We start from the raw sequence: 16,218 nt of genomic DNA, 5'->3' as shown, positions 1-16,218 counted from the left end.
CTTTGCCGCGCATGTACTCTCCCCAGATGGCTTTCAATTCCCCACAAAAACTCCATGTCCATATTCATCGTCAGAGTGTTTTTTTTTTAATTTAGAGCATTTGTCATTCTGCTTATTATCTTGTATAACAAACCTATTTCAGGCACACACTGTGAAAAGAAATGCAACAGCACAACAATGAGGGCCAGTATATTTATTTAAATCACGATTAATCAAACGGAGAGCTTAATAATACGGCTGCGTGGTAATTCATCACCAATCTGAGCTGCTGCTGAAACATCCTTTTCAAACGGTTATTGAACTAGATGTTGTTGTTTTTTTTAATGTGATTGGGAATTAGACTCATGCTCCAGTTAGAAAGAGAGTGTTTCTGCACAAGAAGTGACATGTATGAAAGGGGCCATGAGCGTGTTAATGACTACGCTGGACTGCACCGGTCTGAGAAGCAGCTCACACTGGCTCTCATTTTGATTTATGACAGCGTCAAAGAGAAGACACAATACTGTTTTCCTTCTGTTTACCATTATTTGGAAAGCATCAGGAGGTGATTGGATGGTTCATTACTTGATTAATCTCTCCTGTACTCACATGGAAGGGTAAAAAATCTGCAGTAAGATATGCTCCAGCAGGTATGTTTGCTAATGAAGAAGCTGTCTTATTTTAACTTGTGAGAGGTCTTACATTTGAGCTGGAGCTTTGATTGAGAAATACCTAGATCCTTATCAAATCTACCTTGTCATATAGGCTTTGTATTATTATTATTATACATTTTTTAAATTTTTGTGGAATTGCTTCGTCTCTTGAAAATTTACGTCTTTTAAAGCAGAATGTTATATTCACATTTACAGACTGTGAACGGAGGAGAGAAGGGGAGGAAGCTTGGGAAACGCAAGTTCTAGGAAATTTGGATTCATGATGAAATGTATTTGAAAAAGTTGACAGGCAAATTATTGGACGACTTTCAAGATATGCAAAAAAGCTTTTGAACTATTGACAATTGGAATCACAGCTGTTGAGTCCCAAATGAAATCGTAAAAAAAAAATCGCATATATTTTTATATTTTGGTATGGTTCTTTAAAAAGTCTTAAAATTGATTCCAAAATGTGCCGCAACCCTGAAATGTCAAGTGGATTCTCTTCTCCACCACCAATACTTCTCTTTGAGCAGACAGGCACTCAAGGATGTTTTTTATAGTTTGAAGTGACTGAAAGTTGAAGTACTTTTCTCTTTTCTCCGTCCTGTCTTTGGCCAGGTCTTAATCAGCATGCCTCCTGTGGCTTTTACTGAGAAATCGAGCTGCCAAGGCAGGAGATGATTGGATGTCGCCATTTGGGGTCCTGCAGTGTTCTTGGAATGACCCCCAGGCACGGGGGGGCCTGGTTTCACACAGTCTGGGAGGCACTGTGGGAAAGTCAGAACATCAGAGGGTGTTGACAGGCAGCTCAATCGTAAAGTCCAGTTTTTTGAAGAACCCTTCTTCACCAAGCACAATTTCTACGAGCGGTGAAACAAAAATAGATACTTACATCCATGAGATTGACAATGCAATGGCTGTTTGACAAACCAGGGATCTCCCAATATGAAACAAGTCTCTTCATTGTGTCTCCAGCAAATTGCAGTTCCCCCACAGGCCATGAAATGAAAATGTGGACTCAACCAGTCAAAGCCAGTCCTCTTTATTCCTAGTTATTTCGCTCTTCATTGACTCTCAGCTTTCATAGCCAGAAGTGCCTGGATAGAGCTATAAGACCAGGACCTCTTCGATTATTCTCCGAGAAAATGCAAGCCCAACCTTTAATCCGGCCTCGAACCAAGATTAATTCCACTGCCGCCTCAAACTCTCCCCCTTTTGTTTGTTTTTCTATTTCACACATGCCCCCTTTGCTTATCTCCTGGAATGGTAAATGCCATTTGTTTTCTACAAAGTAATTCAGGGGTGTATTGGAGTGTGATTGTGTTTCTGAGAAGGGCTGCCAGGGCACAGATAAGCATGTCAGTAGTACATCCTCTGAGTTAAGGCTGGAGTCCAAGACCCTTATAGGACTCTATATTATGTATAGAATAAAGGATACGGCTGTCAAATAAATGCATCAGCGACACAGTATGGCTGTAGGTTATGCTTGGATTGTTGGATATTGGACCTTGGAATCTTCCCCCCCAAGGTGTCTTCAGCCTGCATACAAAGTTGTATAAGTTTGATGCAAGTTATACACTTCTTTGTTTTGCTGTAGGAAGGTTCTGTTTCCCTGTCACCCTAGTGGAAACCATTTTTTTGTGTAAAGGATAATGTGAGTACCATGTGAAATGGAACCATAACTATAGATTTCTACTAAAAAGTGCATGGAAGCTTTTCACTAGATAATATTTATATTCAATTATAAATTTGGTCATATGCCAGCCAGCCACTGAAGACAATTGCTATAGCTTTCCCCTCAAGTGCACAATGACATTATCATCTAAAGTCAATGCAGTTAAGGGCCCCAATTACAGGGATTCTTTGGTTGGTCCAATGACTCTTATTGCACAAAACAGAATAGGATTTGTGAGTACAAGCCTTCAGCAAAGGAGTATCAAACAAATATGAATCTAAATGTGTTTGAAGTTGCAGCACTTCTTTTCCAATATGGAGCCTGCGGTGATAACGAGCCAACATCAGGCACCAATCATGTAGCAACAGTCCGACGCAGTCCAGGGGTTTCGCTCTCAACTGGGTGAAAAATGGTCTCATCTGTGAGCGCCCCTTATCTTCTTGACTTGTGACCTGCACTCGCTCCGCAAACTCATTGACAGAAACATCCCATCATTTACCCTCCACACCACAGAGACGAGTGAAGTGGGGGATACTTGTTATGAAAGGCATGGCTATGGTTCAGTGGACATTTATTGGCCAATTTGGCTGATTTATTTTTAACATTCGTCCGAGGAGATAAATCTAGATAACAATTGTGTCAATTTGATTCACTGACACCTGAAATACAAAGGTTGGATATTGGTGCATTCAGCACTATTATAAAAGAATAAACGGACAACACAACTTCATGTGGGTTTTGCAGTTTTATCCCTAGTGTAAATAGTGCTTTCTTTTGGCGGTGTGTTTGCCCAGTGGTGATAATTGATAGTGTGTCCTTCCTTATTCAAAGGAACTCCTTAGAGTTGCTCAGTTGACCTTTCAAGATGAACTTGATCGTGATAGTTACTTAATTGGTTGACCTGAGCAGGTACACCTGAGGGCTTTGCTCTTTCAGTCAACATGTCAATTCTGCAATTCAATACTCTGTGTAAAGTAGGCAACCTACATGGCTTGTCATCAGGTTTTCTCCATTGGAGGACTTCACTTGAGAGCAGTTTTTTTTAATTAAGACATACCTTAGACATACACTCTGGAAGACCTTTGATTATTTTTGGATATATGTTTTTCCTTGAAAGGCCTTTGTGTCAAAAGTCACACTAAAATCATGCAGTTATTTGGTTATACACTTGATTACTGTTTGAGGGGAACTTTATGTATGTCCTCTTACACAGCGAGATAACAGATTTATGTTTAATTTGAATTTTGTCCTGCAAAATACAACACCTTGCTTGAACAATGTATCATTCCAGTGATTGGATACATGCTTCCAATTTATCCTCCAGTTAGCTTTATTACATTTTCTTTCCTTTTTTTTTACACCGAGTAGTCCCTTAAAGCTATATCAGGTGCATCATTATGCATTAGAGCATCTTTGTGATGCTGCTGACTTTAGCCCTTGGACCCTGGGAGGGACCAAACAAAAAAAGACAGATGTGCATCCAAACTTGGTTCCAGATGACAACGCTGATATTAGACCTATAAAAAAAAAAAGAAAAAGACGGTTTAGAGGTGACAGCTCTTTTTGTTGGATTTTTTTTTTCTTCTTCTGTCTGAAGGTTGAGTTGAACTGCCATCCCCTTGGTGCCTAGAGCAACGCAGGCGGTCCCAGGCAGCGGTGTTTGGATGAATAGATGAGCCAGGGTAACGTCAGATGCAAAAACGCCAGCTGGACAGCAACCTGCACAGGACACCGAGAGGGCACGCGGCCGACGCCTTGTGATCTGCATCTCAGCATTGTCTCAGCCCGAGGGGGGGGGGGAAATGAGGCACTGCATTCATTGACTTTCATGGCCGTGGATGTATTCATGCTGAATACCCTCTTTTTGTCACAGTTTGCTGCCTCACATACTTTTCCCTTCAGGCTTTTTAGCATTATGTTGATCAAACCAAAATGCACATAACCTCGGAGGCACAGAGGCAATGTTTGCTCGGTTAGCGTACCTTTTCATCAAGTGCGCTCAGTATGGGCTGAACTCTATATACACTGAGTCAGCTGGCTGTCGACAACTACTCTTTGACTGAGCCCTAATGTCTTTAGACCTTTATTTCACCTGTGAATACCTGATATGCTGCGTGGACTGGGTTACATAAATGTCTCTGCGGGGGGAAAATCACGACGCTGTAAACACAGGCCACCGCAACAAACAGGCACAAACCAAATTAGATGCAGCAGCGGTGAGGATTGGGCTTCGGGTGAGTGTTGGGGGTTCAATTTAATCAATCATCCGCTCTGATATCAGGGGGTTGGAGGAAGTGGGGGCTGAGCAGCAGTTGGTTGGGATGTGGCCTGTTTTTGCGAGGGGAAAAAGAACCCTTTTTTTTCTCTCTCTCTCTCTCTCTCTCTCTCTCTCTCTCTCTCTCTCTCTCTTAAGGCGCTGTGTTGAGCCAGCTCATTTTTCACCTGGGCGCGGCTCATTCCTTCATTAGGCAGAGAGATAGGGGTGTACGTGGCGGATCCAAAGAGCTGCTTCATTACTCTCTGAAGACCGGCAAGAGCGGACCGCGCTGAGGAATATTTAACCCCCTCCCTTCCCTTCCCTCACCACCCCCCCCCCCCCTTTCCCCTACCATTGGGCGAGGAATGATGTGTGTTCAACAGGGTTTGAGAGTTCCTGCTCATTATACAGGCATGATCATAACTCAAACGATTGGGTGAGAGCGACATGCTGAGAGAGCAGAGCTCGCAAAGAGATGCTGAACCAGTGAAGGCGCCGCTGCCCTGAGGAGATAAATAACAGCAGGGGGCTTTGACTGATATGTTGATCTCTCTGAGGAAGATAGAACACCCTTTTTAAAAACAGCACTCCTCCACTTCCTTTAAAACGCTGTCAAACGACAGAGCTGTGAAAAGTTGACACAGGTTTTTCATTAAAGAAATAGGGGATACAGGCTTTCTGGTGAGTGCAGTCTTTATCGATCTCTGGTTACTTTTGCATTTGCAGGTCAAAGGCCCCTGGAGTAGCCTATTAGAGAGACCTCATCCATTAACAAACGGTAATAAAATTGCAATTATTGCCTCTTAAGTGACTTAAGGTTATAATTCTATACCCCAGTGTAGTCCATTTCAGAAAACTCTTAATGCCAGTTTGCAATTAAAGGGAAAAAATGATTATAACTAGCATTTGTAATGAGCTATATATTTAGCACATGTCAGGATCAGTAGGGTTCATAACCAGTGACCAACTTCAGAATCTAAACCACTTCATGTGGCGGATAAATCTCACCTTTAATATTCATATACATCAGTATATGTAAGTCCACACAAGATGTTGTACGTCATCCTAACTGCTAAATTCCACTTGATGAGTGTTGGGTCGGTCTCCTCAAGCAGGACAGGAAGTTAGACACCTGAACAACATTATAACATCCAGTTTAGTTTCAGAATAAAACACTCTGTTTTGACAGTTCGGACTGGAGCCGACAAGTAATGCACATCCATCTGGTGGAAGTTCTGGGTGACTGATATAAAGGCTGTATCCAAAACGTAATGCTCACATGATCGTGGACTTTTCGGGTGTTTTTCTGCTTAGTGTGTGAGTGTTTGGTTTGAGTTTTTGCATACTTTTGTCAGTAGCTAATTATGTGTTTGATAATTTGAATATTCATTACCACCCTTAGAGCAAAACAACCGAAAGTATGGTGCGTCCAATTCGAACAAGGAAGTTGTTTGTGTTTTAAAAACTGGGATGGATTTCAAGAACAGGCAGTCTGGGTGTTAGTTGTTTTCTCCTTCCCCAAAAAAGTTTGGCCAACTTGAAAGTCTGTTTGAAAAACTGCCTGATCCTTTGACCCGTCTGTTCTTCCTCGCCCTGCTGGACTATATTTCAGCCAAGTTGTTGTGCTCCAAGGTTTGGAGGAATACAATGTTCTTAACCTGGTGGCCGAACTCCAGAATGAGACTCAGGTTGTTCTAACGAGATATCAGGTTTGTTTTTTGAGAACTATATATGCGCTTTCTTTGGAGCAGCTCATGCTATAGGGAAGATGTCCTTACTGTGGAGCTTCTTCTGTGTTCTGTGTGTGTCGCCTCCATACGAGCCGGGTGTCGGGGAGAAGCAGACACACGGCAGAGCTGGCTGGTATCGTGCTGACATCTGTCATATGTGTTTGTTTATCAGGAACGAGGGTGGATACTCTCCAGGGAGTGACTGAGATGAGGTGTACTCTCTGTCTCGAGGGGGGGTGGGGGGGGGGGGGGGGTGTACTATACAGACCCTTTGCCTGTACATATGGGCTATAGTGTGGGAACAACACACACAAACTCCAATGCTACAGCTAGGCAAGGGTTGGTATTTCACTGCGGACTCTTTATCTCCCATTATCAAGCGATTTCTGGCAATTTTTTCTTTTTATCTCCAGCCAAAGCGCTGTGATGATTTATCTCTATAGAGTGTCATGATAAACGATTCTCCGGTGTAAAAATACTATTTGTGTAATTGGATCATTCTTCGGCCCCTCACTCCATAACTCCTCCGTCTGCTGCCGGTAGAGTTATGTGCCCTGGTGGCAGGTAATGTTTTTCATTATATGCCAGGCCAGTTTTTATATATAGAAAATAGGTGGGAATGAGACTGGGTCTAGCCCTAGAGCCCTTTTTTTTTTCTTGGTCAGTCCCTGTAGGTGCATCCACTATCGATTCCTTGGGAGTGGATTGCTCTATCCCTGAAGGGAAAAAGCAGCATAATGTAGCCAGTATGTGATCGCACAGCGGAGATACCAGGTGTTCTCTTGCGGCTAAATTTAGCTAGGCAAAGCAACACCTAGGATGACAACCTCCTATTGGAGGTGCCATGAAGCCACAAGTGCACATTATAGCCTGTGGAGACAACACAAACAAACTCCAACAAAAGGCATCCGAGCGTGAAAGCCAGCAAGAAAAACTTGTTTTCATCTCGTATTTTTGAGTTGTAATTATCGTCAAGTCGCTTGCAAAGGCAACGCTCTCTCCGGAAAACTTCAAAGTGTTCGGCAACGGGGTCATCGAGGTGGATACATAAAAGCAGAAAGATGCACCTCGCAGGAAGTGTTTAACGCTTCCGAGGCTGTTATGTAAAAGCATCAAGTTGAGTTCAGGTGTTTGACGGCGGCGCACATTCCCCACGATAAGACTTTTTCCCCGAAAGCCTCCAGAGAAAAAAATGAAGCCGCATATTTATCTATCCATTAGTCTCCGTCTCCCCCCTCTCATCGTCTCATCCTCTCACATCTAAAAGGTATCAGTTACACCGCGGAGCACGGTAAATATTTGAGCTCCCGCTCTGCCCATGAATCAAGTCTTGTTTTCAGAGTGGGTGGGCACGCTCCGGCAGAGAGAGAGAGAAAAAAGAAATGACAGTGTTTATCTTCCTCCCCTTTTTATTTTTTTTCAGAGCTCAGATGAATGATGAGCAGCCTCGCTTTTGTAGTGCTCTCTCACAGATTCATTCCCGTCAAAAGTTCCTGATTTGCATTCCCGAGGTTGACTCTAGTCTCGTCTGATTTTTCCCTTTTTAAGATTTGATCAATCTGCTGCGGCTGAATTCTTTTTTTTTTTTTTTTTTTCACTGAATGAAAGAGCCGTGATTTTTTTGAAGCGCTTGTCGTTTTTGTTTCTGGCAGCGAAAGTGTGTTTATTCCTGCACACGCAGCACAGATTTCTCCTAATCTACGCATTTCACATGAAAATGATGTCGTTCACTCTTTTCATGTACGCTTAATAATGAGTCGAGGAAAAGAAAAGGCCTAAATGAGATAAGCAGGTCGGCTCGTCTATGTTGCAGAGCTTGCATTGTGGAAAATTCAGAATCGGCTTTATTGCACGACACACTATTGTGTTTTTTTTTTTTTTGTCCTCTGGTGACACAAAATCAATATTTCCAGAAAAATCTTTTGGCGCCAAGTCATTGTTTCAGATTATGATGTATCTCTTCGGGGGCCATATTTCGCTCATTAGCCACCATGGATTAGCCCTAGCATGCGATCAGCTCGTTAGATACCAGTGATGGGGAGGTTCAGTCGAAACTGGCAGCTGAGAACATTGGAGAGAAGAAGAAAAAAAACCAGGAGCGATACATCAAATCAGAGCAACAAAAAAAAAGTGTTTGTTCAGCAGGAATAAAACGTCCTCTGATTTTCTCCCCCCTTGTTTTCCTCCTCTCCCTCCTTTAAAAAAAACAGTCCAGGCAGCATTCAGCAAAAAATGTGTCATTAAGGAAAGCCGGGGCCTCTAAAAAGTTGTAACTCGTCCCGCTTTCTGCGAGGCGTTCGGATCTGGAATCGGGCAATTTAAAGTGATTCACGGTGGAACAAAGGAAGATGGGAGGAAAAAGCAGGGTTCTCATCTGATAGTTACCTGGGGCATCAGCCGGGTTTTCTGCCCACACAGGTAATTACAATTATGCAAATGAAGCATATATAGACAAGCCCTGGAAGAAAAGCAATGCCTCGTATGCAAACTGAGAGCCCCCAAAGCTGCTTCACCTGTGTGTTTCAAATGCACGCAGAAGAAGACACCATGGGATGATGACGTTAATGCACCCAATAAGACGGGTTAATCATCTTTTTACTGCAATAAACAATATGGACGTGGCAATACAAGCAAAGTGTGTTTGGAGGAATCAAAGAGTCGTCCCTAGGAATTGGCTCACAATGCTCTCCCTCCCCGCGTTCGACAACTCGATTGCTTTAGCGGGAGGTTGAGAGGTGAGGGAGGAGATTAGGAGGAAAAAAAGACAAAAAAGCTAGGCGGAGGTGATGAGTTTTGGAAGTGGACCTTTTTTTCTTTTTTTTTTATTGAGGCTCAGGTGATGAAAAGACGGTGTTCTCTCTAATTCATTAGTTGTGGAGGGGGTGCAATGAGCTGTGACGAGATGGCACCGCCGAGCACAGTGGAGCGCGACGTTTTGAGGGAGTGAAACACGCTGAACACCAGATTCAGTCACAGTGCTATGATTCAGAGATACAGTTGGAGGCTTTTTAAAAAAAAAAAAAAAAAAAGTACAGTCATTAGAAAGAACAAGGTGCTAAAAGCAGGCAAATCGCATCCAGGCATGCTGCTCATGTTTTAGTGGGGGTAAATCTGTCTGCAGTGATTTCTTACATCATGCATGTGTAACCTCTCTGGCTATTTGTACTGATCCTAAGCAGACAGGTGAATTGGGCTGTATTGAATTTGCTGAATGAAATGTTGATCCCTGTGGTGTTGTGCTTCAAGCCGATATGCTCCCCTCGCCTGCTGTTTCTCCTGAAACGATAACGACAGTCTGTTGAATGGTAGACTTTTTTTTGACTTGAACGAATCGTGTCTGAATGTAATTTAGCAGCACCTGTTTCAGGTATTTCATGCACGTTGCCTCACTTTTACAACATTTAAACACCGTTGTATTCTAAACCGCACACTCGTTCCCTTACTTCCGACTTGTGGAGTTCTCTGCTCTGAACTCATCGGTGCATTAAAAAAAAACAAAAAAAAACAGTCACTGCACGTTGTCATTGACGTCATCGCTGTTGTGCAACTAACACACACACAGCAATGCCAGCTGAGATCAATAAACGGAATCGAACAATTAAAAGCCAGAACCCCCCCCCCCACCCTCCACACATATATTGCATTGGCATAAAGCCTATATGTGAAACTTATAAGCTTAACTACTTTAAATGTGCATGACGACTGCTGACACATTTTAAACATTTACAAACCTCAGTGTCATCAACATTGCAGCCCTGCACAATGCCTTATGTAACATGACTTACTAGATGGTAAAAAAAAAAAAGGGGCACCGGGGGCCTAGTGGTTTGTACGCACACCCTGTGTACAGACTGCAACAAACAGCTCTTCCAAAAAATAATTTAATGTGAAAAATATTGCCTGTTTAAATTAAACATAGATTTAGATACTCTCTCTGTGATGTGCTGTGCAGCTGACAATTCTGCTTTCTGACAGCTTCGCCTGTATTGCCAATAGCATACACATTCTGGAGGGCTCCCCAAGTAACCAGCCCAGTGCTAATGAGCCCATCTACTATTAATCTCATTTACAGCCCGGGCTCCTCCCAGGAGCCGCAGCGCTGTCTGCCTGAATATGCCACTGCTCCCAGCTGGAGGGTGTTTAACCTGCGAGCACCTCAACAACATGTATCGTAATACCGCCACACCTTTGGCTCCATGCCTACACGTTCATATATTCTACACACACTTTCTTTCCAGTCACGTTTTTTTTCCGCCTTTGTTTTTACTTGTAAAAGCAGGAACATTGATTTGCACACAGATACTCATCTGCAAGCCCCTCCCCCATGCAAACACAACACACATATGTTAATATCTACAGTACAGGAGCAACATTTGATCAGAGAATCCAACACTTGCAGCTCTTTAATGAGTTGCTGCAGGCAATCTGGTAATCTGGTTATCCAAGCAGATTGGAAAGATTATTGGAGAGGTTTTCTGATAAGATGGACTGTGCTAGTCATGATTTTCAGAAGATTCAGAGGGTCCTTATTTACTGACCCTTATCGTTGTGATATCGCACCTTCAGCATCTAGGTGTTGATTGGTCAAGCATTGCCGAATGTGAAAAAATAACCACTAAGCAATATAGGGAAGTGAAGGTCAGTTTAAAAAAAACATACAAAAAACAGTATTGTTTGGTTGAGCTTTAATAAGAACCAACTAAGATTGGATATTTTTTGGTAAAATCTTTAAGTAAATGTTTTGTTTTGTTTTGTTTTGTTTTGTTTTGGATTCTGAAAAAATCAAAAAATCTGAGAATCAAAAAAGACCAAGTACTTTGAGTTTTCTGTTGTATCTTTCATCACTAGAAGTACACTGATTAACACAAGTCTTGTGCCGCATCATATGCCGCATATGAGTGGCATATTCCGCTACACGAGTGGCACATGCCGCTACACATGAGTGGCACGTGCCAACACATATGACTGGCACTGGCCGGTCGTGCCGCAGCATGCCGCATATGAGTGGCGCATGCCGCATATGAGTGGCACATGCCGCGGTACGATCCTAGTCCTGGTCTATTCCACTCATATGCAGCATATCGGCACGTGCCGTCGCATATGGCAGCATATGAGTGGCACATGAGTGGCATCATATGAGCCGGCGTATATGCCAAGCAGAGTTCCAAAGGGACTTAGGCAAGATCCATCGCTTCATTTGAACAATGGGATGTAAATTAGTTTTGTTCCTAAAAATCCTTGATGTAGGTGTTTATCACTTTTTAAAGATTGGCTGGAGACTTGATTTATAAATATGGTGTTGAATCTACCTCTTCTTTTGTTCTTTTTTTAAACTGGAGCTGGAATCGTGAAACCTAGCTAACGCCTATTTATCGAGATCTAAAAATAGAACCTGCTGGCACCATAACCGTAAAAAAAAGGACTTATCACTTTTACTGTTTCAGAAGACACACTTCCACTTGAATTTATACATGCAACGAAAAGAAGAAGGGACATAAATGGTCTTCTGTCCTTAAATCTTTCTTTCTTTTCTGATCTCCCCCTGAGGGATGAACTGTTTAACAAAGCCAGAATGAATGCAGAGAAAAATGTTTATGCACCAAATCCGTCTTGTCTTCCTTGTGTGTCCGTAATGCCGTTCAATTTGCCTAAACTTCTCACTGAGAAATTGGAAGATTTCCATTTTGCTCTCTTGACGGGGGAGCTTTGGGAACATGTCTGTGTTAATCTCCTCAGGAACCCCTCTGTTTAACCCGGCGCTGTAACACACTGACGAGGGGATTTTTCCTTTCTCTGTCGCCGTGATATAAATAATCTCACCTGACGTTGATGGAATATACTGGAGATATGGAAAATCATTATTTATCCTTGTACTCTTTTATTACCGCTAAAGCCAATCAAGTTTTCAGTGCCTTCGAATTTATCCCTTCTGATCCGTGACAGGGTAAAGGATTTACTAGAAGTAAAAGGTATTTTACGATGAGCCTTTACACTGGCTTTTTATGCGCAGTTTGGTGTGGATGGGTTGATGAGTTATGTCGTTTGACTGGATCTGGATGTGACTCCAAGCTAACAATGGTCAGTGTTGACATATGTGCTAATTTTTTTGTGATGGGCTTGTCGGTGTTGGCCAGTGACAGGACCAACAATCCATGCTACGATGTGTCCCCTACAGGATTCTGTCTGCGATGGTGGAGAGCGGGCTATAATGTCTGGGCACGGCCTGGAGGCTTTGAATAAAAAAAAAAGAGGGAGATAAAAAGATAGAAAGGATCCCACGCGTTCCGACAAACCACGGCTCGAGGCGCACATCGCTCACACAACCAGTAGAGAATGAAACCGCGGCGGCCTGATTTGTGCCTAATAAAGTTGTCACATCCTATCAGGACTCGCATCCACAACAGAAAGCACAGGCCCCCAGTCAGGGCTAGTCAGAGGTGATCAGGGGCAGCATCCATTGGACAACGCCACGGAGTGATGGATGGTGGAAAAAGAGCAGTTCCTGATGGAAGTGAGGGGCCAGATGATGGGAGGTGATACGGGTGAACAATGGACAGCCACAGCTGTTTCTGCTCCATCCATTAGGGGCTGTAAGCAGTGTTGTGCAAGGTCATATTAAAAAGAGCGAGCTTTAAGTTAAGTTCCCGCAGATGTAAAATGAATTAGTTTATTTTCATAGTTCAATTTTAAAATGTTGAATCAGTCCAAAAGAAATCATTAATCTGATTTTTTTTTTTTTTTATAGCTGCAACGAGCTATTCTTCTGAGTAGATCGCCTTTACTTCCATCTTTTCTTGATGTCATTAGTAACTCACAAAAGGTAAGAAAACCAAAACAAGATCTGCACACCAAGAAGCTGTTTGAAGGATTTATTGAGTGACGTTTCGAGCAACTTAAAGGCTTTATATTTTTTTGATCCAGCAGATGTCGCCCTTGAGCACCAGCATGAAACCAAAACACCTTGCGCTGCATTGTTGTGTTAGCATGCTAATGCTAGCGATCTTTATTATGCTGGTATCTTTACACTGCATGTAAATTTACCTGAAATGAGCGTGATCTAGAAACGCAGTTAAGCAGTGAGTACAGTATGTTATTCTTCTTTTCTCTAGTCCCTCAATTAAACAACTTTTATACGCGAGGGGAGGAGTCAGCCGGCCGTCCCGACGATGTAAACAAACTGAAGATAGGACTCGGAAAGCATCACAGACAGTGGGACTTGAGTGTTACACCCATTGTAGACAGTCATGACTCAGAGTTATTTTCAGAGGATATACTTGATTTATATTACATTTAAGTGTGAAAAATCGCATATAAAGCCTTTAATGAATCCTTCTAATGGGAGTTTCTCGGTGTGCGGATCTTGCTTTCCTTTCCTTCCCTTACCTTTAGTTTTTTTTTTTTGATCCAGCACCCACTGAGGGACTTGCATGTCTTTTTTTTATTTTTAGTCACTCGCAAGTCTTACAAATTAAGGCCATAAACTAAGGGATTAATCTGTGCAGGAAACGGAGAAGAAGCTGTGTGTCAATAAAATAAACACAGTTAAAGCTCTTCACTTTTCAGGCTATTTGCATTCCCTTCATGTTTTAAGAGCTAATTTCTGTTGTGGTTTTGGGGGTTGGGCTTTGAGAAAAGGATGGTATTTACATTATAATCGGGTGCCTAGTTAACATATAGGCGCAAAAAAAAGGGCTACATTTTCAAGTTAATCAGGGACGACAAGAAAGATCTAAAAAGCCTTGCAAGTGACTTCACTCAGAACGCTGTCCAATAAAAGAACATTTTGAATGTAAGCACTGTGTGAAAATGTGGGTAATCCCATCATAGAAAAAGGCCATTCTGGGGCTGTGTCTGTTGCATGCCAGGTGCCATATATTACACTTTGACATACCTTTGAGTACCTTAAAAAATGAGTTGTCATTCATTGTCTCAGGAATGACCAGCGCTCATGTTCTTCTTCATTCGTTACAAATTGATTTATTCGGTAAGCATCCGATATTACGCTGATGATCCTGCGATCTCTGTAACAACTTTGTCCCAGAGTCCATGTGAATTTCTAGAGATGTGTGTATTTTTTCTTCCTGCATCTGTGAACATTTTCTGGGACTGCCATGTCTCCTCACCTCAGCATCTCTAAACCCACGCCTGCAGCAACTGTAAAGGGAGGTATGAATGCAGTTCACAGCTCCTCAAAGACAGGTCCTGTCCTGTGCCTCGCCTGCCTCCTCTCGCCCACGCTCCCATTATGGGAGGCAGTATCTATGGCCTGACCTGTGGAGGGAGGCAGCATGTGGAGTCAGAAGAAGCGTCACATGTCTGCCCACTGAGGCCATATAGGCTGTGCCGTTGAACAAAGATGAGGCAGCCGCAGATTGATCAGATTGCATGCCTGCCGATAAGGATTTAGAGAGGAATGGCTATTTGCGATGTCTGTTTGGTGAAAGTCAGGACAAGAGGCCTTTAGGTCTGTAAAAGGTTCCATTACCAGCGGAGATGATTCAATTACAGCTTGTGCTTATTTCCTTTTTCAGAAAAGCATGGACAGCATCATGTGCGAGAGTTTCCTTTTCAAGATTTATTTCAGTGTTCTGCTGGCAACATGTCTTCAACAAAAGAACAGAAGGTACTTTCAAAACTGTCCAGCATGACTGTCCATTGCCTCATGAAGTAATAATACTTTATCTCTGCATTGCAGGCATCGACAGAGATTTAATTTCTCTTGAGATTACGCTCCAAAGCTTATGTGTCTTTTGGACGCAAAATTATTTAATACTAATGTTTCCGCTGCACTCAAAACACTATGCACTCTCCTGCAGTTACCAGATTTTTATTACTTTTCCCAACAGCCTTTTTTTTTCATCCAGCAGCTCTATAAATTCATCACAAAGAGTTGTGGTTGCGCTGCCTTTATCGCAAGTTTTCAAATCGTGAAGCTGGAAAACCAGATGATGCTCAGCCTCTCTTTCATAATGCATTCCCAGTTTAGAAACCAAATTTGCTCCATGCGCAATATCTGAGTACAACAGGCCAGCTGTGATTGAGAGGTTGGAGGTCTAAATCAATCATGGATGGCATGTTACTGGGAGAGTTAAGGAAATTGCTTTCATTCCTAACTCAGTGATGCTGCTCTTGCATTAAATCTGTGATGCAACACGGAACCTAGCAACAAGTTTGAGGAAGCTGAGGTTGTGACGAGCTGATGCCACAGAGGCAATAGTGTATAGTGTAAGGATACTGGTGGAAACAAATATTGCTTTTTCGGAAGAAAAAAAATGATAGTGTACCTGTTGTTCAAAACTATTTTATTTCTAATTAAAGTTGCAGTTGTCGAGGTTTTTATCTTAATATTGTCACCTTAAGTGATGAATTATCATCAACCCCTGCAGATTGTATCTTTTGAATCATTGTTTTAATTGAATGGCATACAATTTAACAGTTCCAACTTTACTGTACACTACCTGCACACATAAACAAAGTTGACCACTAGCTGGTGGAAATAGTGGAGCATTCAGCTGCTACAGAACCAGGTGTTTTCTTGAGCCATTGGTGGAGACCAAAATAGAGGTAAAAGGCGAGTTAGTTAAACTCGTCAAAATAACAAAATCTGAATTCATGCTAATGTTACATTTTTATCTGCTGGATGTAAAAATAAGCTAACCTTTTAGGGGTGTACATTCTTGCAAAGTGATATGTCAGTTTCATATTTAAAGGTTGTTACACTGCCCTCTAGTGGCCAAAACACCAACTAGCCCATTTATAACCAGCTACTGCATTAAGAATGTTAAAGGAGCGTTTGTTAGTTGGTCATATTGTATTGCTTTTTGTGCAATATATGAGTCATTGTGCACAATATGAGTCATTGTGCACAATATTAGTCATAGTGGGTACATATTACATTTGGGATGTCATGTCAACTTCCAT

The 16,218-nt window shown here is 42.3% G+C and overlaps 1 long non-coding RNA gene across 1 annotated transcript in view; it reads left to right on the top strand.

The window, feature by feature from the left end:
• The window catches only part of LOC114921071 (uncharacterized), a 114,532-nt gene that overhangs the window by 97,970 nt on the left and 344 nt on the right, over positions 1–16,218 (top strand). The window lies entirely within an intron of this gene.

Source organism: Labrus bergylta, chromosome 23 (assembly GCF_963930695.1).
Source record: "Labrus bergylta chromosome 23, fLabBer1.1, whole genome shotgun sequence".
Classification (NCBI taxonomy): domain Eukaryota; kingdom Metazoa; phylum Chordata; class Actinopteri; order Labriformes; family Labridae; genus Labrus; species Labrus bergylta.
This window is presented reverse-complemented; position numbering and strand designations above follow the sequence as displayed.